Source organism: Hylobates moloch, unplaced genomic scaffold (assembly GCF_009828535.3).
Source record: "Hylobates moloch isolate HMO894 unplaced genomic scaffold, HMol_V3 SCAFFOLD_6, whole genome shotgun sequence".
In the NCBI taxonomy this organism is placed as follows: Eukaryota; Metazoa; Chordata; class Mammalia; order Primates; family Hylobatidae; genus Hylobates; species Hylobates moloch.
In genome coordinates, this window is record NW_026652281.1 from 121,280,806 (window position 1) to 121,307,860 (window position 27,055).

Below are 27,055 nucleotides of genomic sequence, written 5' to 3' on the forward strand. Positions count from 1 at the left end.
TCCATGTATTTGATTAAAAATATAGTGAGCCCATACTCTCTATCAAGTATGCTCTAAGCACTTGGGATTCAGGGTGAAAAAAATTTATGTTCTCATGAAGCTCACATTCTAGTGGAGCATATAGATTGATAGGTACATTAATAGAAAAAATATTATGTTAAGTGGCTATTTTATAGTAATATTGTTATTCCCTGTCTATGTCTCAACTTTCCAACTAAGCTTTAATCTAGTGATAGTCTGTGATACTACATACCATATGTAGAATGTATATGATACGGTTTGGCTGTGTGCCCACTCAAACCTCACCTTGAATTGTAATAATCCCCATGTATCAGGGGCGGGACCAGGTGGAGATAATTGAATTATGGGGGTGGTTGCCCCCATACTGTTCTCATGATAGTGAGTTTTCACGAGATCTGATGGTTTTATAAGGGGCTTTTCCCCCTTTTGCTCGGCACTGCTCCTTGCTGCCACCAGGTGAAGAAGGGTGTGTTTGGTTTCCCCTTCCTCCATGATTGTAAGTTTTCTGAAGCCCCCAGCCATGCTGAACTGTGAGTCAGTTAAACTTTTTCCTTTATAAATTACCCAGTCTCAGATATGTCTTTATCAGCAGCATGAGAACAGATTAATACAGTATCATATTTCATATATCTATACTATGTCATTGGAAGAGCCAAAACAGTATTTATTTAAAGTACTGTCCAGGATTACTGCCTATAAGATTTGCCTTAGGCTGAACTGTGAATCGATAAGGCCCCTTCCCATTCTATAACATATCTTTGCTCCCTTTTGATGTTAAGAGTGTTCCAGCAATGGAAGCACCACACAAAGAAAGGACAAGAGTTTCCAATCATACTATTAATCCTTCATTAAGAACAAAGAACTATTCTCAAGTTGTGAGTGTTCCTGCTACTTGATGGTTTGCCAAAGAATAGACTATTTTTCCCTTGTAAATCATAAATATGGTCCATAAGATCACAATATTTTATTTGTTTTTGAAATTCCAGATATTCTCTTAATGATGCTCAAATAACAAAGCTGCTAATTATGACAACAGTAATAGTTAATATTTTTTGAGCACTTACTTGCTAAGTATATTAGACACATTATCTGAACATGTGAAGAAATGGACTCAGAGTGGCTAAGCAACTCGCTCAAGGTCACACAGCTGGTGAAAAGCAGATCTGGGAATTTAAACCTGAGCTGTGTGTTTCCAGAGCCTCGGCTCCCAGCCTCTGTGTGATACGTGACCATGCTGCCAGAAGGCCAAGCTATCAAATCGTCTTTTTCTTTCCGGCAAATAAACATTTTTTAATGAACTGTGAAGTTGATTACTTTCTAAGGTAGATTCTTTCCCTAAGGTAGATTCTGCAGTTTTTAGAGCAGTACTGTTCAATAGAAACATAAAATGAACCATGTGTTTAATTTTGTTTTATAATAACCACATGAAAAAAGTAAAAGGAAACAGTAAAATTAACTTGAATAAAATATTTTAACCCACTGTGTCAAAAACATTCAACATATTTCTAAATATTTTCATTGCTTCAATTTTTAAATTAAAGTCTTTAAAACTAAATAAAATGAAAAAATGGAGTTCTTGAGTCACACCTACCATATTTCAAGTGCTCAACAGCACATGTGGCTAATGGCTACTACTCTGAAAACTGTGGTTTCCTAGGGTTACATTTTAAGGAGTCTCACGTTGCTCATGGACATCCTCTATTGATTCATCAGTAGACCTGGGAATTGAGGTTATTCCTTAAAGCAATATTGGAAAACATGGAATTTTTTTTTCAGGCAGATCAGTTGTCCCTCAATCATGGTAGAACTGTGTCTTTTAGATTTTGATAATTGCTTTACAGGTACCTGACATATTTTCAGCTTGAGTGGGCCTGCAAGCTCATAAAGAAAGCCACATCAACTGTTAAATAAAAAAAGGGTCTTCCATCATAAGTTAACTTTTTCTGGTTGTTGTTATGGTAGGCACCAGCTGAGATGAAGGCTGTGATCCCTGTCATTTCATTTAACACCAGGAGAAATTCTGATTCTATAATTTTTAATTCATTGGCTTACTATTCTGAAATCTATACTGTGAGGGCTTGATACCATCAAGGTCAACTCTGTTTCCATCTGATTTTTGTAACCAGTAAGGAATCTTAACTGCCAGAGCTTTCTTCCTGTGCCTGGAAAAAAGAAAAAGAGGAAAGAAATGTCTGAGAGTTGCATGACAGCCCTTCTCACAGTTCTTTTATTCCCCCCACATCCAAACCCTTTTTGCTTGTATTTTCTCATAAAAGGCAAAGAGTTTAGTGATAATGACTTTAAGTTCTGTCCATCATAGCCCTGTCCCCAAAAGACTGTGCTATTACATTATTTGCACTTTAAATGGAATCCATTGTTAGAGTTTGGTTTTTCTTGTTTTACACCCTTTAGATCTTCCATAAACAGGACAGGTATTGAATATAAAACAATGCAGCTCACCTAGCAGGATAAGGCAGAATTGCCCAGGTGTTTGAATTGTGCCGACTGGTTTTATCTGGTTGCAATAAATCCGCTTCTGCCCTGGCAGTCGATCCTAAGGAAGGAGAGGGAGAAGAGGGAGGGATCAAAAAATGCTAATTAGTACTGGGCTATTTAATTTCTGCAGTATCTGCTTTGCACCTAGGAAACCATACTATTTACTAGACAAAAGTCTCCCAGGATTAACACAAAATTGTAATATTTTCTGCTTAGAAAAAACAATGAACAGCAGGAGGAGATGATCCATTGTGAAGAATATAATATTCAATTATTGTAGTTCGGTTTTGTACTGAAGCGTTTGCATTCCTAATCATCTGATGCCAAACAGGTGCTGTATTAGCAGCCAAGTTTTAATAATGGGGAGGAAATGAGTTATTTTTGTTTTTGATGTTGCCTTTGGATGTTCCAAATTCAAAAGTCAAGACAAATTGTTCAAACCTCCCTATTTGGAAGAGACACAGGCCATCTCTCTCTAAACGTGTTGCTACCCAGCCTCACTTCGTAAGAGAAAGTTCAGATTTTAATGCTCTTGTAAGAATTGAAATATGTAATAGCTTCACACATTTTAAAAAATTCATTATGGCTTGGTCAAATCACATCATGTCTGTCACCTATACCCTTCCTATTCCAGGGATTACAAGTTATTTAGGTGATATCAGAGGCGTTGAATCAGTAAAGTAATTTGTAAGCAAGTTCACTCAAATCCTGAACAAGTGGCTGTTTGGTGACAAGCCTTGGACTTGAAATTTGAAGTCTTGAGTTTCATACCCCAGTTCTGCTACTTGTCAGCTTTATGAGGACGGATAAATCACTGGACAAACTGAGTCTTAGATTTTCTTGCAAAAAATGGGAATAAATTTTCCCACCCCATCTGGTGGTTGTAAGCCTTAAATAAAATGGTGTCTATGGGAAAACACTTGGTAAACTATAAAGCATTGTATGAAAGAGTGGTATATATTATGTGTACATGTATTATGTTATAGGTTATACATACATATGCATATATGTATATATGTGTGTGTGTATCACTGTCCCGCCCCCTTCCACAGACAAAGGTTACTGTGATCAAAAATGAGTTGCTGAGATGGGCCAAAAACCAATCTCTCCCTAAAGAGACCTCAGCCTTTCCCACAATCTCTTGATGAAAACAGAAATGCATCATTAACTCTGTCTCTTCTAGATGAAAGCTAAAAGCCATCCAATAAGCAATAAATAAATAATTTCCCAGGAAATACACACACTAGCTTCAGTAAGCTGAGCTCAGTTTCTACCCAATGAAAATACACAAGCACACACAGTTGATGGAATAAAATGTTCTCAGCTTATGCTTTTAGGGAGAATCATTTTGCATGGGTGATAATCTTGTTTTTATGCACAAGGTGTGGTGTACTGATTCAGTGATTTCAGCCTTTAACAATCCAATCCTTTAGATTGATACACATTAAAATCTAATGCCTTTCCGATGGGGTTTTTTGTTTTTTTCTTGTAAATTTGTTTGAGTTCATTGTAGATTCTGGATATTAGCCCTTTGTCAGATGAGTAGGTTGCAAAAATTTTCTCCCATTCTGTAGGTTGCCTGTTCACTCTGATGGTAGTTTCTTTTGCTGTGCAGAAGCTCTTTAGTTTAATGAGATCCCATTTGTCAATTTTGGCTTTTGTTGCCATTGCTTTTGGTGTTTTAGACATGAAATCCTTGCCCACGCCTATGGCCTGAATGGTATTGCCTAGGTTTTCTTGTAGGATTTTAATGGTTTTAGGTCTAACATTTAAGTCTTTAATCCATCTTGAATTAATTTTTGTGTAAGGTGTAAGGAAGGGATCCAGTTGCAGCTTTCTACATATGGCTAGCCAGTTTTCCCAGCACCATTTATTAAATAGGGAATCCTTTCCCCATTTCTTGTTTTTGTCAGGTTTGTCAAAGATCAAATAGTTGTAGATATGCGGCATCATTTCTGAGGGCTCTGTTCTGTTCCATTGATCTATATCTCTGTTGTGGTACCAGTACCATGCTGTTTTGGTTACTGTAGCCTTGTAGTATAGCTTGAAGTCAGGTAGCGTGATGCCTCCAGCTTTGTTCTTTTGGCTTAGGATTGACTTGGCAATGCGGGCTCTTTTTTGGTTCCATATGAACTTTAAAGTAGTTTTTTCCAATTCTGTGAAGAAAGTCGTTGGTAGCTTGATGGGGATGGCATTGAATCTATAAATTACTTTGGGCAGTATGGCCATTTTCACGATATTGATTCTTCCAACCCATGAGCATGGAATGTTCTTCCATTTAACCCCATCAAAAAGTGGGCAAAGGACATGAACAGACACTTCTCAAAAGAAGACATTTATGCAGCCAAAAAACACATGAAGAAATGCTCATCATCACTGGCCATCAGAGAAATGCAAATCAAAACCACAGTGAGATACCATCTCACACCAGTTAGAATGGCCATCATTAAAAAATCAGGAAACAACAGGTGCTGGAGAGGATGTGGAGAAATAGGAACACTTTTACACTGTTGGTGGGACTGTAAACTAGTTCAACCATTGTGGAAGTCAGTGTGGCGATTCCTCAGGGATCTAGAACTAGAAATACCATTTGACCTAGCCATCCCATTACTGGGTATATACCCAAAGGAGTATAAATCATGCTGCTATAAAGACACATGCACACGTATGTTTATTGCGGCACTATTCACAATAGCAAAGACTTGGAACCAACCCAAATGTCCAACAACAATAGACTGGATTAAGAAAATGTGGCACATATACACCATGGAATACTATGCAGCCATAAAAAATGATGAGTTCGTGTCCTTTGTAGGGACATGGATGAAACTGGAAAACATCATTCTCAGTAAACTATCGCAAGGACAAAAAACCAAACACTGCATGTTCTCACTCATAGGTGGGAATTGAACAATGAGAACTCATGGACACAGGAAGGGGAACATCACATTCCGGGTACTGTTGTGGGGTGGGGGGTGGGGGGGGCGGGGACAGCATTAGGAGATATACCTAATGCTAAATGACGAGCTAATGGGTGCAGGAAATCAACATGGCACATGGATACATATGTAACAAACCTGCACATTGTGCACATGTACCCTAAAACCTAAAGTATAATTAAAAAAAAAAAAAAAATCTAATGCCTTTCCTTTTCTTGGAAGTTCTATGTGCCTCTCCCAAGAGTGTGGCTTCCTTATCCATAACTAAGAGAGGTGAAAGCACTCTATCTCCAGCTTAACCAGGGAGTTTGAATGAGTTTGCTGAGCTCTTATCTCCACGGTTTGCATTTAGTCAGTTTGACTGAGTTCAAATCCTCATTCTACCATGCATTTCTTGCTTGACCTTGTGCACACAAGTTACTTAAACTCTTGGTGCCTCAGTTTCCTTATCTACAAAATGAGGATTTGACAGCAGCTACCTTATGGAGTTGCTGAGAAGGTTAAATGAAATAATGAATGTAAAGTGCTCAGCAAAGTTCCTGGCTCGTAGTAAGCCCTCAGTAAATATTACCTTTTATTATTATTACTAGTATAGAAATGAGAGATGAGAGACTTGAAAAAGCTTTTTAGATAGAAAATTATATTATAATGTTCTCTATGTCTTATCAAACTTCAGACACTATTGAAAATTCATGCCCATAGAAATAAGGCTTATGCCCTTTGAAAGCATTTTAATAACTGATTCTTACTTTAAAGGGCACAAAACCCACCAAAATAATTTACATAACCTGAGAATATGAATGTTCTCATTTCTTCTCTGTTCGCTCAAATCTTATCCCAATGCATGCTTTAGGGGTATTGGTCCAATACCTACTGACTACGATAGTGTTTATACGTAAGGGTCATTGTCAGTGTATGAAGTCTAGAACTAGAGAAATGACATAGATCTTGGCAATGATTCTGCTATAGCACTGACATCATTAGACAACAAAGCATCTACCAAGATTTTCCTGCATGCTAGGAACGGTTAGATGCTGAAGATAGATAATAAAATTGTCTCTGTTCATAGTGATAGTGTGATAGTCTAGTGGAGACACAAATATATACAAGTGATTATCAGATAATAAGTGCTATATCTGAGAGCAAAATTAAAATGCAGAGGGAGAAATAAATTCTAACTACTGGATAACGTTAGGAAAAGCTCTGAAGAAGAAGCAACATTCGAGCTGGGCCTTTAAGGATGAGCAGCAGTTGGCCTGATAAATTGGGATCTGAAACAAAGGGAGGGCTGCCTAGGCAGAAGGAACAGCATATTCAGGGGCATCGAACATTGAAGGGATGATTCCATAGAAATTTATGGAACTGGTCGGTAATCTGTTATGTCTAGAACAAAGTTTAGTAGGGACTCTGTTACTAATTATACCTACTAAAAATATGGTTATAGCTCTCTTATAGTAATATGGAGATAATATAAGATATACACAACTCATATTTTGTGACACAGACTAAAGATTATGAAAGGTGCCATCTTAGATAAACTTGCTGTTAGGATAGTAAGGTAGGCAGGGTAATTTAGGAAAGGCATCAGAATGAGTGGCTTGAACAGCACATGACCTTATTTGGCAAGGAAAGGAAGATCTATGCAAATGTATTTAGCCCTGGGGCTCTGGGGAGGCAGCATGGGATAAACATTGGTCTGAGAGAAAGGAGATTTTTCTGGTACTCGCTGGATGGTGGTTTGGGAAACTTAACCTTGTGGGCCTTAGTTTCATTATTTGTAAAGTGAGGGCTTTGGGCTGGGTGATCTTGAGTATCAGAATTTAAGGATTTATCATATTGGCAATGGCTATCTTAGCACTGGACTATATTTGAATGGCCTGCCTGCTTCCCAATTGAAAAATGCCCCATGACTAATGTACACTGGTAGGTCAAGTGGTTGAACAGGTACCAGTGATTAGTTCTAGATGGTTGGGAATATTATAAAATCTCTGCTTTGATTCTCTACCTCCATTGTTCTTGTAAGTTCTAGGTTCTTGGGCATTCTGGGTCCCTACCCAGAATGTTTCTCCTACTCTGAAATTCTGGTTGCTTGTGGCTTTGCCAATTACATGCCTCTATTTGCTCTTAACCTATGGTGAATATGAAGCACTAAAATAATTTCCAACTAAGTTGGTTTGGCTCTAGTTTCTCATCCCATTAAAGAACAGTCACTATTTAGATCATGAGCCATGAGGCTGCTGTCCTTGCTATCATAATTATAATTTGGCATATTGGTACCTATTAAAGTTGAGCAGATGGTGCCAGGATTTAAACCTATGTTTATCAGATGCAGATGGCCCAAACAGTGGCTTATCTGTTGGTAATTTTTATTTAGATCAGGTTAAACATAAATGACTTTGCATTACTTTTTGGTCACTTTTTCCTAGTCATTTCAAATAGTCTGTCTTATTTCTTATCGTTTTTTGGACAAAATTTTGTATTTTAATTAGTACAGCGTTTCCTTCTTTATTGACACAGATTATTTTCCCTAAATCTATTACATTTGCTTTCCAGTTTTTCTGGAACAGGGAAAAACAAAATACAAAAAAAAAAAAAACACCAACCATCAACAACAGTCCACATCGTTGATTAGTCTTGAAGAAAATGGCTTATGCTTGCCCAGAGTTCCTGATCATGTTCTCCTGCTACCCTCCACATCCATGTAAGTTGTCAGTCCCACAGCAGAACTTAGCACAAGGGATCTGGAAGGCCTACACTGAGTTCAGAGATGAGAAAACAAAACAGAGTACCAGAGAAGCTGAGTGATTTATCTGAGGTCATATTGAAGTGTGTGGAAGAGTCAAAGCTAGAACTGCATCTTCGAATTGCAGTTTGGTCCACTTCTCAGACACTACACAACCTCCTGGAACCACTCTGATTGCTTAGTATCAGACAGTATTACTAGTGACTGGCATTTTTCCCACATGGGGATATTGATGCCATCACTGTGGAGAACAAACCCTCTGCCAACTTTATGAAAAACCACAAGTTCTGCAAATGTTTCTCATTCTGATTCTGATGGTGGGGCTTGTGCAGCCAGATGGCTATGGCTCGAGAGAAGGAGATATTGTTGCAGTGAAGGAGGTAAGAGCAAATATCAACATGTTGACTTTGGATGTAGGAGAACAGGAGAAGTAGGTCATAGAATCTTATAGCTAAAAAAGATTCAAGAAAGAAAATATTTCAGATAGGTTTCTGTTGTCCCCTTGAAGATTTCAGGGACTTCTTTCTCAATGTCCCTTAAAATTCTAGTCCGTATTTTATTACCTGGAAACCTGGAGAATCAATGAGCTCATTTTCCTTTCATTTAGGAGTATTAGATCCCTTTAGTTTGGTAACTTTACGTCAAAGCCTGTCACTTCTATACTTTTCCTTGGTGGAAGTGAGAGTTGCCTAAGAAGTGTAGCAGAGTCAGGATTGAAACTTCTACAGATAAACTGCCTTCTCTGGAGACTGTGATGGTAACCGGGCTTTATCTTATCATACGCCTCCATGATCACCTGGTCTTGACTCATTTCAGTGTAGGCTTTGCTCCTTAAGAGTGCAGTGTGTATTAATCTCTTTCACAGCTGTGTTCTCTATTGGGATCTGGGTTATAAAATGCTAAGATATGGAAAAGGGATGCTGTAATTTGCATTTATCCAAAACAACTCATTTGAGCTTTTTTGGCACATCTTTCAGCATCATTTTTTGAGCTATACCCATTCATCTATTCACAAATGCTTATTGAGTGCATCCTTATTGCTAGACACTAGGGATACAACTAGGAAAAGACAGATGCATGCCTGCAAGGAGCTTAAAGTCCAGGGGAGAAGACAAACAAGTTGGTGGATGATTATAATCCTTTGTGATAAGCACAGTGCTCTGATAGGAGCCAGCATGTGGGCTTGAGAGTACACAGGGGAAGCCCACGAGAAAACTCAATAAATGGTTGTTGAATGAGAGAAGAGTCCTCGATTGCCACTTAGTGGTTGTTTGATTTTTAGCAAGTCTGGACCTCAGTTGTCTTATCTGAAAACTGGGGATAATAATACTTTCCAGATAGCATCTCAGAGATTTTATGAGAATCAATTGAAGCAATACACTTAAAAGCCCTTAGGAAGCCATGATGCTATGCAAGGGAATTGTGAAGAGAAATAATGTGCTCTTCCCGGTGCTGTGTAGCCATGATATCTTTCTTAGACTTTGAACGTTATTAAGAAGTTTGGGTAAGTTTCTGAGAGAATAGATTTCAGCTAAAGAAATGTGTCTATTGAAATCCCTGAAAGGCTTTATTTTAAATTGTCTTCTTTACAAGACAAAAATCACATTACATAGGCCCCAGAGACAGTTGCAAAGAATCTAATTTAGTTTGCATTTGGAGTGAAGAAGATTCTGAGACTTTTATTTCTTCTTCAAAGGGCTTTTAATTATGTTTACCTCTTTAAAATCTGTTTTGACAGGCCTCTAAATTCCTAATGACTACATCCATGGTGTCACCAGATTCTCCTAGAAACACATAAAGTATCATAGTTATAAACTATCGTGACTTTTCAAATGCCTACTTTGTGCTCAGCATTAAGGAAAATATAAAAAGAAACAGGTTATCCCTATCATCAAGGATCTTATAGTCTGATGAAAAAACAATTACTACACATAAAATAATAGTGAATGATAACTATACAACACATAAACTATATGCAGAATTTAAGGCTGGAAAATCTATTTGGGTTTATGGAGGCAGTGAGATTCCACTGGTACTTGAAGGATGAATAAGATTTGGAAAATTATTAATCTCTACAAGTGAGAGGACATGAATGAATTTTGGAAATGTAAAATGCATAGTGTCAGCTTCTGGGATAATATTAAATGCTTCCTTTTTTTAAGTGCTTTGTATATGCCAGACATAGGCTAAGATCTTTACCTGGATTACCCCCTTTAGTCCTCATAACAGCCCTATGAAGTGGGTACTATTAACACCTCTATTTACATGTAAGAAAATTGAACTTCAGAAAATTAAGTAATGTAACATCAGACACATAGCTAATAAGTGGTAAAATCAGACTTCAAACCCAGATATGTCTGGGTCTACAGTCCATGGCATTTGCCACCATATTATGTCACTTTCTGACTCTGCATCAGAATGCTTTCAAACGAGTATCTGGAATCTCCTGAGGAATCAGTCAGCAATTATGAAACCTCTCAATATCTCTTTAAATTAGAATTGTGCTTCCTTCTTTCATTCCTTCTTCTTTCTCTTCTTCATTCCTTTCTTTCTTCATTTCAATATGTATTTTTTCTTTGTTTTTTTACTTTTTAAAATTTTGAGATAATATAAGTCTAACAGAAGAGTTGAAAAAATAGTAGAGTCCCTGTATTACCGTTCATCCAGCCTCTTCTTTTGTTAATATTTTATACAACCAGAGGACTTAGCAAAACTGAGAAGTTAATCTCAGTATAATACATTAGCTAAAGTATACAACTTAACTTGAATTTCACAAATGTTTCCGCTAATATTCTCTTTCTGTTAGAAAGTCCTGTCAATTTTTCCCACATTGCATTTAATCATCACGTCTCCTTAGTCTCTCCTCCCATCTGTGAAAGTCCTCCAGTATTTTCTTATCTCTCAGAACCTTGACACTTCTGAAGACTATTGGTCAGTTATTTTTTCCTATGTCTTTCCATCTGGGTTTTTCTGATGTTTTCCTAAGATTATATTGAGATTATGAATTATTGAACAAGATACCAGGGAGGCGGTTTGCTCTTCTCAGTGCTTCATACCAGGGGTACTTGATGACAATGTATGGTTTTGAAACATCCTTCAATGCTCTTAGATTGTTTAGGCTGGTGAGGAAATACAAGAAGTACATCTCTGAAGTGAGCAAGGATGGGATCGAGACACCAGGACTGAAGAGGGAGGTGGGAAGCTCCCCTCCTTGTATTTTATATTTCATGCTTGGAAGCTACTACAATGTAGAACAGGGCAGAATTCTTCTATGAAATCATGCATGGTGCTTGAGGTCCTCCTCTTAACTCTTAAACTCACTCGAAGGGTCTTGAGCTTTAGTCTGAATCTGATTTTCTGCTTCTATACCCTGGGAATAATGACACTGGGAAGAAGGGCACTAAGTGAGTAAAAAGCACTCCAAGTAATGCAATTCCTGACTTTACTCATGTTCCCAAAACATTTTTCAGAGGCATTAAAAAATAATGTTGAAAACACAGTTTTCATGATGGGTGAGGTTGAAAGTTTACATTGAAAGCACTCATCATGTTTGGGAATAATAAAACATTGTAGTAGAGTCACTCTTCTCACAAGAGCCTTTGGATTTTACATAGAATGTAGACTGGAAATTGCAATCAGATCAATTAAAGGCAGAATATTTTATATTATTGCCTTAGTCACTGACTTCGATGGATATTTTAATTGTATTCAAGGAGGCAAATAGGTCTTGCATGTGAATAAATATGAAAGGATTGTAAGTATAAAGACTTTATTGCTATCACTCCCCTGTTGAATACAGTGATTTTCTGGTTACCTGATCTGAAATGAATTGTAAGTAAGCATTAGGAGAGAGCACAATGCAATAATTCAGGGCACCATATTTTGCCTATGAAGCATAAATATTTGAACATTTGCATTATCATTTCTGAATGAGTGGATTAGTAGCTATGAAAAATTAACTCATGTTCTTTCAAGTATGAGTGAAATATTACATTCAATCTTAACCCCCCAGGAAAAAACAACACAAATCCCTGTGTTTCATGAAATGTGAAAAGAATCTCATTTCAATATCTTGCTTCATTTAACTGGTGCCACATCTATGATACAAAATGGCAACCATGGTGTAGAGAATAGTGCACAAGTGTACCCTACTTTACTCACTTTCTCTGAAAGTTGTTTGTAAGTTGAAATTTATAAATTCAGAAGCTAAGCTGACAACTGAAAGAGGCTTAATTTTATTTTATTTTTTTTGAAGGGGAAAGCTCTTTTTAAAATGTTTTGTTTTTAAGCTTATTATTTTTAAGTATGAAAAGATATTAAAACAAGACACATTGTTTGGATTTTTAAGTCCAAGAACTCCTTAATTATCTAGGGGCCATGTACTGACATTCTAGTGTACAGACAGAGGTCATGTTAGTCTTGTCCATAAAAAGATGTACTTCTTAGCAAGTGTCTTTTTGTAGAAAATGATAAGCATTTCATCATATAGTAATAAAATATTATTATTACTATTATTGGATAAATAACACAAACCATAGAAAATTATATACTTTTTCCCTCTGTATAACACCTTTACCAAGTTCCAACTAATATGTTATTGTTGCATATTTTATTCTATGTGCATTTTATATCTCACCAGACAATATAATTTATACAGTCAATACTAATTAATGTATTAATATTGGTACATTATTGTCTTAGTCCATTTTGTGTTGCTATAAAGAAATATTTAAGCCTGGGTAATTTATACAGACAAAAAGGTGTATTTTGCTCATGATTTGGCTGGTTGGAAAGTTTATGATTGGGTATATGCATCGGGTGAGGGCTTCAGGCTGCCTCCACTCATGGGTGAAGGTAAAGGAGAGCTGATGTGTGTAGAGATTGCATGGTCATAGAGGAAGCAAGGGGAGGAGGAGGCTCCAGGCTCTTTTTACAACTAGGAACAAATAGAGCCAGAACTCATTTAAGTCCAAGGGAAGGCATTAATCTATTCATGAGGGATCTAATCCCATGACCTAAGACCTCTCATTAGGCCCATCTCTAATATTGGGGATCAAACATGAGGTTTGGAAGGGATAAATATCTAAATCATAGCAATTATTATTAACTGAAGTCCATAATGTATTCAGGTTTAGTTTTTACCTAGTGTCCTTTTACTGTTTCAAGATTCCATCTGGGATAACATATTACATTTAATATTTTATTTCCTTAGGCTCCTTTAGCTGATGTTTTCTCATAATTAGACTAGGGTTATGGGTATTTGGGAGGAAGACCATAGATGTAAAGTGTCATTTTCATCACATCATATCAAGGGTACACATTATTAATGTGACTTATTACTATTGATGTGGATCTTGATTATTACTTTTGATGTGGATCTTGATTATTTGATTGAGATAGTGGCTGTCACGTTTCTCCAGATAAAGTTACTCTTTTTCTTTCTCTTTTTCATACTGTACTCTTTCAGAAGAATTCACTATGCATAGTCCACACCTAAGGAGAGGGAAGTTGTGCTCCTCCTCAAGGGCAGAATATCAGCATAAATTATTTGGAATTCTATTATCTCTTTGCATGTGGTAAAATACTCTATGCCTGATGACCTTATTATTTGGATCCCATGTGTATTTGTTTATGTTGTATATCCTTTCTATCGTTTTGTTATCCTTTTTTCTTTTCTCTTCTTCTGTGTAGCTTATTTCTACTAAATCCCAGACATTTATTTGAAAAAACATCAGAGTAAAGTGAAGTCTAAGATGATTTTCCTCCAGAGAGGATTTATTTTTACTTAAAGCGGGAGACTACGGTACTAGCTATCCTGGGTTACCTTAACCCAAATTCAAAGATCCAGATGACTTGAAGAACTTCTGTCCCCATGAGTAGTTTTTTTTTTTTTTTTAGAGAGAGAGAGAGAGAGTCTTTTTCTGTACCAGGATGGAGTGCAGTGGCACGATGTTGGCTCACTGCAACCTCCGCCTCCTGGGTTCAAGTGATTCTCCTGCCTCAGCCTCCTGAGTAGCTGGGACTACAGGTGCATGCCATCACGCCCAGCTAATTTTTTTGTATTTTAGTAGAGACGGGGTTTCGCCATATTGGCCAGGATGGTCTCGAGCTCCTGATTTCATGATCTACCGGCCTCGGCCTCCCAAAGTGCTGGGATTACAGGAGTGAGCCACCGCGTGCGGCCCCCCCATGAATACTTTTCTATTTATGGCATGTAACTCTTTGGGAGTATTCTAACCAAAGCATGGAGAGTTTCTAAGACTCCCCACTCTTTGGGGGATTCAGGACTGTAATTTATGTCTTTGTGTAGCTCAAGACCCTCAAAATCTCTTCTCAACATCCTGGCAATTTATTTTGGGATTGTCATGCTTCTATAAAAAGAGATGGTTTGGTCAAATGATCTATAAGATGCTTGATTATGACATACTGAGTTATGCTAAGACATGGTTCCTGCCTACTTCTATTTTAGTTGTGATTCTGAAGGTATACACAGGAAGCATTAAGAGCAAATTTGACAACAAAGTGCTGAATTGCATTGTATAGATAAATAGAGATAGGAAAGTCTATTTGCAGTTGGCTGTCATGCAGTAGAAAGAATAATCACGAAACAGATATATATAAAGGACAAATTGGTGAGGGTTGCTAAGTCAATTCCACGAAATTGGACTAACTGTTTTTCTTTTCATTTTTATGCTTCTGTATCAGATATACTTTATGGTCAGGTCGATGTGTGATCCGTTATATCTCCATATTAACAAAATAACCTCCTTAATACATTAAACCTGTGTTTTTGCTTGGGATTGGAGAGATCTCTATTTTTAGATATCTTTCCCAATGTACCTTCAAAATAGACCCAATTCCTAGTTTCTCACTTTCCCTAGACTGATCTGCCAGGAGCCTTTTGTGGTCAGAATTCTAACCTTAACTTTGTATCATTTTGAGCTTCAGATTCTTGATTGGTAAAAATGAAGCCAGTAACAAATCCCCTCCTAGGATGGTTTTGAGAATCAAATGACATGTAGTAGTGACTATGAAAGCTCCTTGAAAGCTGAAAATCGTGTGTGAACTGTAACATCATTAGGCATTATTTTGGCTTGTCATCAGATGTAAACCTTGGAGATTATTATAAGATTAGAAAGCTCCAGATATGAGAAGACAATGATCAATATTCTATTACAAGCTGATCATGACCCTCAGAAATTTAAACTGTATTTTTTGTTTATTCCATTGCACATTTATTTATTTATTTAACAAATAATTACTAAATATCTTCAATGGACCTGCTATTGTGCTGGGTGATGAGGATTAGGGAGAAAATATCACACAATCTTTGTCTTTAAGAAGCATACAGTCTAGAAGGGAGACAAAAATTAATCAAAGAATCAAACTAATAAATGGAAAGATACAACTGTGGTAGATACTTTGAAAGAGAAGACTATTTTAATATAAGAGTGTATAATGAGGGAATAGAGGGTTTGACCTCATCAGAGAAGTCAAGGAAAACATCCCCAAGGAAGTTATGGTTGCGGTGCGACTTTTAGTATAGGAGTTAACAAGACACATGGAGGAAATAAGGGTATTCCAGGCAAAAGGACTAAAATCTGCAAAAGTCTTAAGGTAGGAAGAAGAATGACATGTCTGAAGACTTCAAAAGGGTCCAGAATGGGAGGAAAGCAGAGGACAAAGAGGAAGTGGGGCTGATGTGGTTTGGATCTGTGTCCCCATCCAAATCTCATGTTCAACTGTAATCCCCAATCTTGGAGGTCAGGTCTGGTGGGAGGTGATTGGATCATGGAGGCTGTTTCTCATGGTTTAACATCATCCCCCTTGGAGCTGTTGTTGCAATATGAGTTCTCATGACATCTTGTTGTTTAAAAGTGTGTGGTACTTCCCCCTCCTCTCTCTTCATCCTGCTTTGGCCACGTGAAGTGCTGGTTCCCCCTTCACCTTCTACCGTGACTGTAAATTCCCTGAGGCCTCCCCAGAAGCAAATGCTGCCATGCTTCCTATGAAGCCTGCAGAACCATGGGCCAATTAAACCTTTTTTCTTTATAAATTACCCAGTCTCAGGCATTTCTTTATAGCAATGTAAAATGGACTAACATGGGGACACAAGATGGCATTGAGATTCAGACACTACAGGGCTTTTTGGGCTATGGTAAGAATTCTGGTCTTTATCCTAAGGACAGTCAGTGAGCACTCTTGAGGTGTACAGGGCAGTGATGTTATGAGTAAGGATGCTACATCACAGAGATCAGCTGATGTTTGGGCAGAGAGTTGGTCTTCATCAAGCTTCATATTAGTCAGCTGAGTCTCCACTTTTCTATCATTATGTTTATAGGGAAGAGTAATTTAATGTGAACTCTTCAATCCAGAGTGGGGCTTGTAAGTTTTTGTTTGGGAGTGCATTACCGAAAAAGCATTGAATATAATTCCAGGTAACATTAAAAAATTATCCGGCTATGTCCATTTGCTCAATAAATGGTGGCTATCTTGCAGAAGCCATTAGGATACAAATAAGGGAAATCTGGCTTTGAGTTACATCTGATAAACATTTATTTAGGGGACAAAATATTGGGAATATCCAAACAATAGAATATCTTGTTTCATTCTGTTTAAAATCTAATAGAATAAAATAATTAATATAGAACTTTTATGGCACGTAATTTTTAAATTAAAGTTTTAAATATTTGTTGTGTGTTAACTTAGGAGAAACTGGATATAGGGTATTGTGTACACTATCTCCATATTGCCTCAAGTAAAACACAACAAATCACCAAATGATAATTTAACATTGACAAGGCACCATCATTGACAAGGTACCAACATTGACAAGGTACCATAATCATTAAAATCAAGGCTTTATTGATCTCTTTCTCCTCCTTGTCCTCCTCCTTCTCTTCCTCCTTCTTCTTCATCATTGTCATCATCCTTGTCATCATCGTTTCCCCTTTTCAGGCCCTCTGATTTCTGTGTCATTCCTCCAACTCCCACATCATGTTCTTTCTTGCCTCCTCTAGCCATGGAGAAGATGTATTAGGGAGAACATGAACTTTGGAGTCAGTTATACATTGGTTTGGCTCTCAGCAACACCTGTCAACAGTGTGATCTTGAGCAAATCATTTAGCCTTTTGCAGTTCATTTTCCTTTTACTGTAAATTCAAGATAATGGTATTTCTCAGGGGTATTGTGAGAATTAACTTAGTTTATTAGGTAAAGCACTTATTCTAGTTTCTGTGGGATTATGTTTTTCAATCATGGTGGTTGCAGTAGCTCCCATCCCATACATTCTTTTACAACATGACCAGCTACCCTAATATTCAAAGATAGGGCTTATTTCTTCTCTGTGACTTGTGACTGCTTTCACCACAGAGTATGATGGAAACGATGACTATGACTTCCAAGACTGGGTAATGAAAGACATTGAAGCTTCTGCTTTGTTTACTGAAACACTTCCTCTGGGGGCCCTGAGCTGTCATGTAAGAAGTCTGATCACCCTGAGGCAACTCAGGCACACAGAGAGGCTACTGGGAGGCTCTGTTAACAGCTTCTGTTGAGGTCCCAGCCACCAGCCAGCATTAGCTGCCAGTTGTGTGAAGGTGGAGACCTATAGATGATTTTAGTTCCCAGCAATCAAATCTTTTCAGCTGTGGCTCCAAACATGGGAGCACAGATAAACTATTCCCACTGTGCTGTCTGAATTTCTGGCCCATAAAATCTGTGAATATGATAAAATAGTTGTTTGAAGCTGGTTGTGGGGTAGGTAAGTGTTGGTAGCAACTGGAACAGTTTTCAATAAATTATAGTAATTAATACCATGATCATGATTATTATTATTGCCTACTTTACAGGGTAATTTTTATGTAATACATTACCAGAAAAGTAAACCAACCAATGCTGTTGATTATGAACACACATAAAGCCTAGAAGATGTTGTAGACTATTTCTTAATTTTCCCACTAAGTCATTGTTTTCAATGGGCGTCCAAGAGTGTCTTCTCTCTCAGAACTTCCTCCTACTTCTCTAATTTTCCCACCATCTTGTCTGTCCACTGTTCTTCCCTGCAAGCAACACCTGGTGAGCAGGTCCTGGGCTATTTTCCATGCTCAGTGACTCTGACGTTAGGAGGAGGCATGTGATTTCAGATTCTTCATTTATGTCATAAGTATTTATTGAGCTTCTTTTATGTAGCACTGGGAATGTGGCAATGACTGAGACAGATAACCCTGCCCTTATGGAGCTTTTTTTCCATTTTGGGGAATTAAACAATGTGTCAGATAAATAATCAAAATATACAGTACAGGAGAAGGAAGTAAGCCCCTTGGAGGCAGAGACTTGAGAAAGGGAGAGTAGGGGGCAGCAGTGCCATTTAAGAGAGAGTTACAAGGATGATGTCATTGAGAAGAGGCAATATCAGTAAAATCTTGAAAGAGGCAAGAAAGAAAGCTTTATGGATATCTGGAGAATGTGTTTTGTGCAGAAGAACCAGGAAAATCAAAGATCTGAGCTTGTGCATGGGCACGAGTGTTCAAGAACACCAAGAAGGCTGGTGTAGATGAAAGAAACTGTCAGGAACTGTGGGCAGTGAAGCAAGTGAACTAAATACTGTCCAGTCTCATAGGACATTGTGAGGAATTTGATTTTGTCCCTAAGATGGGCGATAGAAGATTTTGGCAAGAAAGAATATTATCTGACTTTCATTTTAACAGGCTCCCTCTGGCTGCTCTGTTGAAAATAGACTGTAGAGAGATGTGGTTGGGAACAGGGAGACCCTTTAGGAGATCATTCCAACCATTCAGGCAGGGAATGACTACTACTTGAAGCCATGATAATAGGAATGAAGAAGGTGAGAAACAGCCTCTGGCTTTGCTGATGTATCGTGTGTGTCATGGATGACATTGTGGTTTTTGTTCTGAAAACTAGAAGCTTATAATGACTATTTCTGAAAGAGGGAAGGCTGTGGGGCAGTAGGGTTGGAGAGAAATCTTAGTTTGGGACATGTTGAGTTTGACATGCCTATTCGTTTCCACCATGGAAGAATCTTTCAGAGGTAAATATTTCCTGCTTCTCTTAAAATAAAAACTCAAGGTGCTAATATAACAAAGACTCTGCCTCTTTACTTGGTCTCAGCAAAGATCCTGATCTTGCAAATCAGATCAAGTCACTGTCTCCTTAAAGCTATCCAATGGCTCCCCACTTCATTTAGGATAAAATACAAATTCTTTACTACATACCCCAGGACCCTTCCTATATGTATTACTTGTCCAGCCTACCTTGCAACACCCTCATCTTCATTTCTTATGCTACTTCTATAAGGACCTTATTTCTTTTCTTGAACATGCTAAGATCATTTGGTCTTAGGGACTTGCAGTTCCTGTTCTCTGTTTCTGTAATATTCTTATACTCTTCCCATTTTTTTTTCTGCATCAGAGCTCCTTGTGATTATTCAGATTGCAGCTCATGTGTTCACTCCTTAGAATGCTCTTTTGTAATCATTATAATTATCTCCATATTACTTCTCATCCTCTGAAATGATTCATTTATTTATTTATACATTCATTGATTGTCTCCTTCTCCTCCCCTCTCCCACAAAGTATCTTATCTGACTTGTTTGCCACTGTTTACCTAATACAGTGTCTGACACATCTTAAGCATTCAGTAAATATTTATTTAATAAGTTAATGGGTGTAGGAAGGAAAGGAGTTAGTGGAGAGAAAGCCTATTCTCTGTTATAATAAAATCTTTAAAAATTTAATATTGTCTTTATGTTGGGTACAATTTTGCCTCCGTTGCTTAATTAATGCATTTTATGTTGTAGAACTTACAAATTGCAAAGTATTTCATGTGGGTTTTTGTATTAACAATACAAGATCAACAGGTCAGGCTATCCATATTATATATATGAAAATGAGGCTTACTAGAACCAGATAACTTTCTCAAGGTTACTCTGCTTTTAAATGACAGAGCCTGACTTTAAACCTATGTCTCATGACTTTGAGTCTGATGTTCTTTCCAAATAACATGCTAGGTCTCTATGATATCACAGGCACTGATACTGTCAGAAGGAGCAGCGTTTAACTAAATGGGTCAGATAAAATTAGAAATGGTCTCAAATTTTGCTGACTCAAGTCTTTGCCCACTTTTAGAGCCAAATCAGATTTATTAATATCTTCTGACTGGTATATTTAAATAACTTTCTTTAATTTACATGCATATTTCTCAGACACGCTGCTGGCAGTGTAACAGGAAACATGCTTCTTTTCACATTTTTACCAAATTTTAGAAACTCTGGGGGCTTTATAATATCTGAGAAGCCTGAACTAATGGTTGGTTCTAATATGTTGCACAAACTACAGCACTTTCTACAGTACTCACTGCAAGGTGAGGAATTGTGAGCCATTTTCACCTTGGGTTATTTCTAGCAGAGCTGCACAGAAGGGGACCCACCACATTCTAGCTCTTTCTGCAATCATCTGCTTCTGTGTTAACCTAACCATGGTCCAAAATAATGCACACTTTAACAGAAGTGGTGCTTGGAGGTGAGTATGGGGAGGGAAGTGGGGTCCTCCCAGAGTATCTGTAGTCCAGAAGTCACAAAATTGACAATTTACATTGGAATTCTTTGCTCTACTTGCTACACTTCCAGAAATGTTTTTCTCAGAACTGTGAGGGATACAGAAATGCAGAATCTAGCCTTTGTTCTAAGAAGTATACAGTTTAGTAGGCAATTTACATTTGTTCTCAAATAACTATAGTGAAAATTAGAATTTAGAATGAATGCAGCCTAGAGTGTATGGTTAAAGGCTTACTTTTTGGAGTCAGACATACTTGGGTCCAAATTGTGACTCTACCACTTATTAGTCAGAGTTTTTTGGATAAGATATTTAACCTCGCTAAGGCTTTGTTTCATTCTGTAACATGGGGCTAACTATTTATATGTATTATTATGCATAATTGCATTCATGATATATTTATGTAAGTGGATTAACACAGTTTTTAGCATATGGTAATTGAACAATAAATGCCAACCTTTACAATTATTATATATATGTATATATATTTTAAAATGGTTCTTGTTATCTAGTCTCCTGCTCTCAATAAGTAGCTACACTGAGAGCTACAATACCATTGGTAAAATTTCAAAAGAGAGAAAGTTCAGGATGTATGGGGAAGTGGCCAGTGTCAGTTTGGCCAGAGTTTGGGATCTGTGTAGAGAAGCTTTGAAATATAAGAGATAAACCTGGTAGGGTCAATTAAGGTGAAGCTTGAAGAATTAAGCTTTTTTGAAGAATTTTAGCTTAGCAAGCTAAAAAGTCTGCATTTAACAGATATGGAAAGGTAGTAGAGGGTGGTGTGTTGTTTAAAAGGGAGTTCTGGAGGCAAAGTACTTGAGTTCTCACTCAGCTCCGCTGTTTACTGCTACACAACCTTGGGAAATTATGTAATCTCTGCCTCGGTTTCTTCATTTATAGTAAGATTATAAACATCGTAGGCTTATTTTGAGCATTATGAGATATTACATATTCATTAGTAGCTGAAAGCTTGGCAAAACATTAAATCAGTGGTAACTATTATTATTATCTGAACATAACTAAATGGTTGATTTAAAAGTAGCATAAACAATAGACAACCCTTTCAATCCTATTTAACTAAAATGGACATGCTGATGAATTTTGAGCAAGGCAGCAATAAAAAGTGACATTTTAAACCTACCCTCCAGTCTCTAAAGATTTGGCTTTTCTTCAGTAGTTTTCCTGACCATTTATGCAGTCACCTTCTGACTGGAGGTAACTAAGAATATCTATGCAAAGTGGTTCAGATGCAATTTATATATACAAGCATGCCAATGGCAGCTTATAGTTCATGATACATCAATATAGTATATATAGTAAATCTATTCTTGAAAAGTTAGGTGTCCATTAGTTTTTCATAAGTTGAATATCTTCAGCATATGAAGAAGTCTTTCTTTTGAAAAATACTATCATTAATTAATGCTTAAAATGTAAAGGAGACAACCATCCCATTTATTATCTTTCCTTCTTTTTCTCACATCTTTGTTAAAGTATGATTAACAAATAAAAACTGTGTATATTTAAGGTGTGCAATGTGATGTTTTGATATATTTATGTTGTGAAATGATTACTACAATCAAGCTAATTAACATATTCATCACTTCGCATAGTTATTATAAAATATTTTATGTGTCTGTATATGGTGAGAATATTACAGATCTCTTAGCAAATTTCAAGTATACAATATGGTATTATTAACTATAGTGAGCGTTCTGTATATTAGATCTCCAGAACTGATTCACCCAGCATATAACTGAAACTGTTTACCCTTTGACCAACAATAAAATCCAAGTGTTCATTTATTTGGATGAGTATAAATCTGATAAATTGTACTTACTAAATAGCCCATGTCTGGGGCTATCTAAAACCAAAGCAGAGTTAATCTTGATTTCTTTTCCTTTTCAGGAAATCCACAAATATTTCAATCTGTCATTATTAATTTTCAGTATGTCACTTTTCTGTCGGTGCAAACATTTGACAGGTGGCCTTAGCACTTTTCATGAGAACTCAAAGTAGATGAATAATAAATAGAAATGTCACCTCCCTAGAAAAACTCAAAGAGCCAAAAGTGTTCACCTTTGAATAGTACAGGCTAGGGTGACAATTGGCATCTGCAGTCTCACAGGTGAATTTTTTTTTTTTTTTTCAGTAGAGGTTCAACCAGATCACTAAGAATCATTCCATTGAGTTAGTTGGATTTCAGGAAGATAATGAGGCTCATGTTAGAAAACCTCAATGGAACATTTTGCTAGAGAAAACTGTGCAACTAGATTACGTACATCAGAGAAGCCTTGGGATAGACGCTGGTGTCAGGAAAGTTTCATCTCTCTCTAAGTTATCTTTAACTCAGTAATTAGAGCCTGGCTCTATCACATCACAGCCTAGAGCAGGGTTGTTGTTTTTCTTTTCTCTCTCATCTTGTCTTATTTTTTTTCCTCCTTCTCCCCTTTGTCTCTTTTCCCTTTTTGCTGTGAATTGATTGCTTTAAAATCAGTAGCTCTTTTGGATTTCCATGACATACTGTTTGAAGCCAGACCTGCTTGGAGCCATTTCTAATTCTCTTAATAAAATGAGCAGTGTTAAAAATATTATAATTTAGATATATCCACATGGAAAGGGATCACCAGCTACATTTAGAATATTTTAAGCTTCTCCCAAATGAAGCCCCCTTTCACTGCCATATTTATCCCCAGGCCACCACATTGTTTTTTCCCTAGCCAACCACTTGCAGGTAGATACACATCTACCTGAATTACATCTTTATATAATGCATAATTATATATTACAGATAGATATCCCATGTATCACTTTTCTTCTAGTCATGTAATATTGGAATCTGGGCTTCCATAAAATATCTTCTATTATGAAAATTCTCAAGTGTATATAAAAATTGAGAGTGTGGCATAATGAACCTCATAGACTTATCACAGGCTATGATGTTTCCTGTGTTCTTGTATCTTCATGATGCCAAGAATTGTTACTAGCACAGAGCAGATGCTTTATTCATGTTTTCTCACTAAGCTGATTGCTTATTTATCAAACATATTCCTTCTTCAAATATAAGGAGTAGCTTTGTATAACTTTACTACTTGGATCCCCCTTTTTGGGGGGTTCAGAAATAAACTTGTTGCAGACCTGTGGCTGTAGAAAATAATGAAATCATTTAAAGAAAAAGAAAACCATTTTGGGCACCTTTCTGTATTTTTTTAAAGATGTTATACCTGTTTAGTGGAGAGAGACTTAAAACAGGCATTTTTCCTCTACTGAAGTGTGTCTGTTATTACAAATTGAAGTTGTGATTGAAGGTACTTAACCCTGAAGGAATAAATGCCTACAAAAGAGAGAAAAAATACATATACCTAGACCAAATTAAGTGCTAATAAAATCTGAAACCATGTTTTATACTTAAACTTTAAAAAATATGTTTTTCACATAAAAGTTTTTAGCTATTTTTCCAGGGGTAAAAAATAAAAGGTTGTTGTCAGCTATATTTTTACTAAATCACTATCATGTTGACTCCTGCATGGGACTTGGGAAAGAAGTAGGCAGTTGATTATGAGTGTCTCTAGGGTAACAATTTGTTGTCTCCTGACCCGTGTATCTAAGGCCCGGATAGGTCTTTGGAGAAAACCAATCTGGTTGGCAAATGCATGTTCTTTTTTTTTTTTTTTTTTTGAGACGGAGTCTCGCTCTGTCACCCAGGCTGGAGGCTGAAGTGCCGTGGCGCCGTCTCTGCTCACTGCAAGCTCCGCCCCCTGGGTTCATGCCATTCTCCTGCCTCAGCCTCCCGAGTAGCGGGGACTACAGGAGCCCGCCACCACACCCGGCTAATTTTTTAAATATTTTTAGTAGAGACGGGGTTTCACAGTGTTCGCCAGGATGGTCTCGATCTCCTGGCAAATGCATATTCTAACACTCATTGCATTATCTGGGAAACACTTTCCTTGCATTTGAGAATAAGCTGATCACCCAACCAGAAGATCTTCTTCTTCTCTTTTTGAAATATGCTGTATTTTATTGACTTACATGCCCTTAAAAAAATGCTAAAACACTTAACATGAGATATACCCTCTTAACAAATTTTAAGTTTACATTGTTGACTATAAGTACAATGTTGTGCAGACAATCTCTAGGGCTTATTCATCTTATTTGAGTGAAACTTTATGCTCATTGGTTAATAACTTTTAATTTCCCCTTCCCACAGCCTCTGGCAATTGCCATTCCACTCTTTGATTCTATGACCTTGAGTGTTTTACATACCTAATATAAGTGGAAGAGTGCAGTATTTGTCTTTCTTTTTTTTATCACTCTGTCACCCAGGCTGGAGTGCAGTGTAATCACAGTTCACTGCAGCCTCTACGCCTGGATTCATGCGATCCTCCCACTTCAACCTCTTAAGTAGCTGGGACCACAGGTGTGCACTACCATGCCTGGCTATTTTTTAAAATTTTTGTAGGGATGGGGCTCTCACTGTATTGTCCAGGCTGGTCTTGAACTCCTAGGTTCAAATGATCCTCCCACCTTGGTCCCTTAAGGTGCTGGGATTACAGGCATGAGCCGCCGTGCCCAGCTCAGTATTTATCTTTCTGTGATGATCTTATTTCATGTGGCATAATGTCCTCAGTGTTTATCTACGTCGTTTAATGGTGTAGAATTTCCTTATTTTTAAAAGCTGAATAGCGTTTCATTACATGTATGTGTATACTACATTTTCTTTATGCATTTATTTGTCAGTGGACATTTAGATTGTTTTCACATCTTGGCTTTTGTGAATAGTGCTACAATAAACATAGGAGTGCAGGTATCTCTTTGAGAGCCTCAAATTGTGTTGATTTCAATTATTTTGGACAAATATCTAGAAGTGGGATTCTTTTTAATCATATGGTGGTTCTTTATTTAAGTTTTAGGGGAACCTCCATTCCATTTTCCATCAGCTGCACCATTTTGCATTCCTACCAACAGTGTGCAGGTTCCAATTCTTCCACATCCTCACCAACACTTATTATCATTTGCCTTTTAACAGTATGCATCCTGGCAGATGTGAAATTATGTCTCATTATGGTTTTTATTTGCATTTTTCTGAAGTGACATTTTTTATATACTTATTGGCCATTTGCATATCTTCTTTGGAGAAATGTCTATTCAAGTGCTTAGCTCATTTTCCCTGTCTAATTTTTGATATTGAGTAGAAGGCCAAAGTGCCTTTGACTTTGAAAAAATTTTAGTAACTGGGAGCTCAAAGTGAGTGTAATTCTGAAATTACTTCACTTTGCTTCAGACAATCCAAGGTCATGTAAAACTATCAGCATTTAAAAAGAAGAAATCCTAACATAATCATCAGATTTTAGAGAAAATAAAACCTTAGAGAATGTCTGATTCTTTTACAGATGATAAAATGGAAGTTTGGAGAAATTAAGTGACTAGTTGAGGTTACCCAACTACTTTATGGGCAAATGCAATTCTAGAAGCAGTGTCCTGGAGCATATTGAGTCACTTAGGAAGATAGTATTAACACTATAAATACCAGGTCAGTACTGTACCTGTGCTTGTTCTCAAAAATTGTACCAGGATGCTTTCAAGTCTTCATTGGATAAAATGAGATTATGACTGTTACGTTGCTGCTTTCTGGGTTTGAATCCAGGCACTTTGGATCTACATACCTTCTTTCTTAAACTAAACTCCCTTCCTCATGAACTGGGCATTGCCTGTGGGAATAGATGCAGCATCATTTGGACAAACCAAAAAAGGTGAAATGACGATTCTTCGTATGGATATAAACATCACATTCTACATTCTTTTTCTATTATTTGGAGTCTAAAACCAAAGAAATTCTTCCACTACTATAAACACTGTGACTTCAGCCAAAATAATTGATTGCTGTTTGCTTCTTTTTTTCCCATTAAAGAAAAAATTTGGAAAGTCTGTTGCTAAGAGAAAGATGGTAAAAACACCTGTTTTTGACTCTGTTTGGAGTTTGTCAAACAGAATCACCCATAGGTTAGCTTTTTGGAACAAAAAGTAAACATACCCATAAGGTTCATTACTTCTTTTGCTGAATTAAGAAGGACAATGTCAAGAAAGACTAGTAGCTGATACCTCCAGAAAGTCCCCAAGGAGTCTTTTTTTTTTAATGTTACAGTTTGCCTGACTTCCCCTGGGGCTAGCCTGAGAGGGGTGCCATCTTAATAGCACTACAAAAGCAACAAGACATTCTGGAAGATCTAGTGACCAAAATGGGAAGTTTGGGAGCCATTCATCATGTTGCTAAAGGAAAATTATTGTAT

At 37.1% G+C, this 27,055-nt stretch overlaps 1 protein-coding gene and 1 long non-coding RNA gene across 5 annotated transcripts in view; one reads left to right on the plus strand and one right to left on the minus strand.

Annotated features, from left to right (window-relative positions):
• The window catches only part of KCTD16 (potassium channel tetramerization domain containing 16), a 316,361-nt gene that overhangs the window by 60,856 nt on the left and 228,450 nt on the right, over window positions 1-27,055 (plus strand). The gene's annotated exons all lie outside the window — the stretch shown is intronic.
• Window positions 1,843-26,625, minus strand: LOC131383660 (uncharacterized). Its single transcript, XR_009213839.1, has 3 exons — window positions 26,312-26,625; window positions 9,915-9,983; window positions 1,843-2,575 (listed from the first exon to the last, which is right to left on the minus strand). It is a non-coding gene; the product is annotated as an uncharacterized LOC131383660 (long non-coding RNA).